Source organism: Diceros bicornis, chromosome 7 (genome assembly GCF_020826845.1).
Source record: "Diceros bicornis minor isolate mBicDic1 chromosome 7, mDicBic1.mat.cur, whole genome shotgun sequence".
Taxonomy (NCBI): domain Eukaryota; kingdom Metazoa; phylum Chordata; class Mammalia; order Perissodactyla; family Rhinocerotidae; genus Diceros; species Diceros bicornis.
In genome coordinates, this window is record NC_080746.1 from 12,828,298 (window position 1) to 12,833,056 (window position 4,759).

General features: G+C 38.0%; 1 pseudogene; it reads left to right on the top strand.

The window, feature by feature from the left end:
- The first annotated feature begins 2,502 nt into the window (after positions 1 to 2,502).
- On the top strand, positions 2,503 to 3,492 carry LOC131408180 (olfactory receptor 8B3-like; annotated as a pseudogene).
- Positions 3,493 to 4,759: the final 1,267 nt, after the last annotated feature.

Consider the following 4,759-nt stretch of genomic DNA (forward strand, 5'->3'; position numbering starts at 1 on the left):
GTACATATATTGTTTTCTGACTATAGCGAGGATCTTTGTAATGCTTATTTTGAATTCTCTGTCAGGTAAATTATATATCTCCATTTCATCAGAATGAGGGTGTGCAGATTTATCCTGTTACTTTTTGGAAAATATTTTGATGTGTCTTCATTTTTCATGACTCTCTGTGCTTTTGTCTGCACATTAGACAAAATAGCCACCTTTACTAATCTTTGTGGATTGGCCTTGTACTGAGAAGACTCACACCAATAAGCCTGTCCAGACCCCAGGGGCCTCTCAATTCTTTGTATTAGTCCAATACACTCTCTTTTTTTTTTTTCCGAGGAAGATCAGCCCTGAGCTAACATCCACGCCAATCCTCCTTTTTTTTGCTGAGGAAGACCGGCTCTGAGCTAACATCTATTGCCAATCCTCCTTCTTTTGTCCCCCAAAGCCCCAGCAGATAGTTGTATGTCATAGTTGCACATCCTTCTAGTTGCTGTATGTGGGATGCCGCCTCAGCCTGGCTGGCAAAGCGGTGCGTCGGGAAGTGCCCAGGATCCGAACCTGGGCTGCCAGTAGCGGAGTGTGCGCACTTTACCGCTAAGCCACGGGGCCAGCCCCTAATACAGTCTCTTTGTTCTTAGTGGTTCCAGGCATCTGGAGTATGTTGGGTCACATCAGCACTCTAAAACAAGCAAAACTGAAGCCAATTCCTCAGGCAGCCGCCAGATAATTTGGGTCATTGGATGTACAGTACACCTTTTTCCCTCACCAGTAAGAAGATGGAGGAAAAGGGTTTATACTGCTAGTTTTGTGCTGAGACATGGGAAGGGGCTATGGTGACTTCTAGCCAAATCTGCTATCTGTGTTCTCTCTCACCTTGTGCAACTAAACTATGCTGTGTCCTGTGTCCCCTCAAGTTTCTAAGACAGGCTATTCTGAAGACAGTCTTCTGGAATGTCCTCTAAAAAGTCAGTGCATTAGATGCATGGTGCACCAATTGCCCTCCCAGGAAGAAGCTAGACCCTGGGTTTCTTTTGCCAATCACATGATTTCTTGCAAGGATAGGTATTAAGACAAGAAGAGATCTTGAATTTCCCAAACAGGTGCAAAATGAGTGGTTTCACACTTTAACTGGGTGCAGGACCCTCCTAACTACTATCTAGATTTCTTACAAAAAGAGTCTGTACATGAAATGTTTTAGAATCAGAGTGTTCGTGGGGGTAGGAGGGTCTAGATTTCCTCTTCTGCCATCTTGCTGAAAGGGAAATAGGAGTTTATTTTTGGCTCTTCTTTGGGGGTGTACTATCCCTACAGTGAAGAGAAAACGTAAGTAAAACTTTGCGTATCTAAGGAACTAAAGACTGATTATAGTCCTGTGTATAAGTACAATCCCCTTACTTCCCTATTCCACCTAGAAAGTATTTCTTGGGGAATAGATTGAGCAAGCTGCTGCCTTGTTTATAACTAAGTGATGATATCATTACACTCATATTAAATCTTCTGTAAATTACCAAGTGTCACAAATAATAATAATAAAAACTGTTTATTTCTCTCTGTTGCTTGAGAGGACTGAAAGTCATAATCAGAAATTAGGATTTGTAGTTCTGAAAGATTTCCAAAGCATATCAGAAATTAAGTGTGGATACACCTTCCTAGAATCAAAGGAACCAAAGCCTCAGAGCCTGAAATTGTCCTTCCAGGACCACAGAGGTAAAAGTAATGATAAGAAAGCACTGAGGTTTTCTGGCTTGAGGAGGGTGAATTTCTGAATTCCATTTATATTAATGTCCTCCCTGTTTGAGATGGAATACTGAAGATCTAAGATATGCCACTTTCTTTCCGTTTTTGCAGTCCTGAGACTCAAGTGAAACTGGCAGAAAAATTTGTTAGAGAGGAGGAGCAGGAAATGTTCAGAGACATTAAGGAGCTCAGAGAGTGCAGTTTCTCAGTCAGTAAGTTCCTTCTCCATGGTTCGAACTCTCACCCTTCTATATTTATGGGTCTTACTCTGTGACATGGGGCAGTAATCTCTCATAGAATCTTTCCTTTTAGTGTTGGATTAGAAACAATATTCTTGGTTCCCACCCCATCAAGTCTGTTGTATTTGATGCCAACAAGAGGTAGATAGGAACTCAGTCTCTAATATTACTGGTGAGAGGAGGGTCAAGTAAGTGAAGAAATGTTGAGATGAGAGAAGGATGATTCATCCTGACCCATCCTTCTTCTTCTTTATCCTTTCATTTTTCCAACAGTGACCTTTGGATATGGTAGCAGTTCCCTTCACTCTGTAGGTTAAGTTTTGATATTCTTTGATACTTAGCTTATAAAGACTCTAAAAGGAAAAGTCCACATCACTCAGTTTTGTGATAATGGTAAAGTAATTCCATAGGTGCAGGTTGGGCTATTCTCAGATATTCCCAGTGCATAGACCACACTTGTGAGAGGAAATATCGTAGAAAAGCTGTTTGTCCTCTATATCACTTTTTCCTTTGTGTTTATAGATCCCCTTAGGAAAGAATGGCTCCTGAAAATGGCTCTTTTTTGAATCAATTCATTTTGGTGGGATTAACAGACCATCCAGATCTCCAGCTCTCTCTGTTCTTCCTGTTGCTAGTAAGATACATGGTTACTTATTGGGAAATATGGGTTTTGTAACTCTAATTGGGCTGAATTCACACCTACACACTCTCATGTACTTTTTCCTCTTAAATTTGTCCTTTTTAGATGTCTCTTAGACATCTGTCTTAGCACTCAAATTGTTGGTTAACTTCATATCAAGGGAGAATATCATCTCCTACATGGGATGCATGACCCAGCTTTACTTTTTCCATTTTTTTATCATTTGTGAATGCTATGTGCTGACATCAACAACCTATGATCGCTATGTGGCCATCTGTAAAGCACTTTTGTACAGTGTTGCCATGTCCCTTAAAATGTATTTCAGCCTCATGCTTGGTTCATACTTGATGGCATTTTCTGCTGCCATGGCTCACACTGGATGCATGCTCAGACTGACTTTCTGTAATGCCAATACCATCAATCATTATTTGTGTGACGTCTTCCTTCTGCTCCAGCTCTCCTGCATGAGCACATTCATCAATTTCATTGCGGTGGGCATCAACATCATTGCATCATTGTACCCAGTATCTCCATCTTTGTCTCTTATGGTTTCATTGACTTCTGCATCCTCCACATCAGCTCCATGGGGGGCAGGTCCAAAGCCATCAGCACCTGCAGTTCCCACATAATTGCTGTTTCTCTTTTCTTTGGATCATTGGCATTTATGTATCTCAAACCATCTTCTGCTGAGTCTATGGATGAGGGAAAAATCTCTTCTGTTTTTTTTTATACCAATACAGCTCCCTTGATGAACCCTTAATTTATAGTCTGAGGAACAAAGATGTTAAAACTTGCTCTGACAAAAGCCCTCAGCATGAGAAAGTTTTGATTGGATATAGTATCTGTCTGTACATGTACTTACAGGACAGGGTGATTCTGTGTGTTTAATTAAAATATTTTTAGTGACAGCCTTCTTATTCTATTTTTTTTTAACATGGTGAAGAAAATTGAGTTCTCTCTCAATAATTTATCCCCACTCTTTTATGTAAGTCTTCATTTTTTCTTCAGCAATTGCACATTGTCTCCTCCAACGTTTTCCTGTTTGGTAATAACATTAAGTAAGAAATATATTATCTCTTTTATTCTCATTTTGAATTTTTTTTCCATTGGGAAATAATGAATGGTCTCCAATTTACCAAATTAGTTAACAATAGAGTGATATTGTATTATTGGGCATGTTCTTATCTGCCACTTGCTATTAGAAGCATGAATCAGATAGTCTGTTTCTAATCTTATCTTTCCATCCTCTGATAGGCAAGAAAATGGCCTTTAAATGTCAGAGGTTGAAGGTTCCACAAAGACTACCAGTTATAATCCATTTTACATCTATATACAAGGTGGTAGTGTCATAGCCATGATATACCAGTAATTATGTATATTTTATATATATATATATAAATATATTCATATTTCATGGCATAAAATTTGAAAACTTTATTTGAAAAAGATACTTTAAGCAAATTAGTGGACTGTAGTGGATTAGGAACAAATATAGCTTAATTGCAGGTAACAAAAATAGGATTAATATCTATTATATTCTATAATTGGGCAACAAATGGGAAACAACCTCACAGAAAGTGGGGAAAGAAAATAAACAGGAGGCCACAGAAAAGCGAATTCAAATGGTTGAAATATTTGTGAAAAGCTGCTCAAGCTCACTAACAGTCAGAGGAAAGCAATTTAGAAACATTTAGAGAAGGAAAGCAAGTTTTATCCATTCCCTGTGGGAATGTGAATTATTATAGCCTTTGAGAAAATAATTTGACCGTATATATTAAACTGAAAGACAACTACATGGATTTTTATTTCATTGAAATAAAAATACTGCATATAATGATGTATGTATAATGATGTTTGTTTTAGCATTGCTTTTCATGGTAAACAGTGTAGATACAGAGAATTTCTATCAATGTGAGATGCCTGGGTAAGTTATGTCTACAACATAGAACATTGAGGAGGTTTCAGTAAAATATTTTTAAATGACAAAAACAAGAAGTCAAAAATATTTCTTTTAAATGACAGGCATAGTATCTAGAAGGGTAATTGAGTATATGATCAAATAGGAAAATATAAGAGAGTATTTGCTAGTTTTAAACATTAATAACAGGTGTGATGAGTTGGAGGGTAACTGCAAAGGGAAACATGGCTAAGTAAA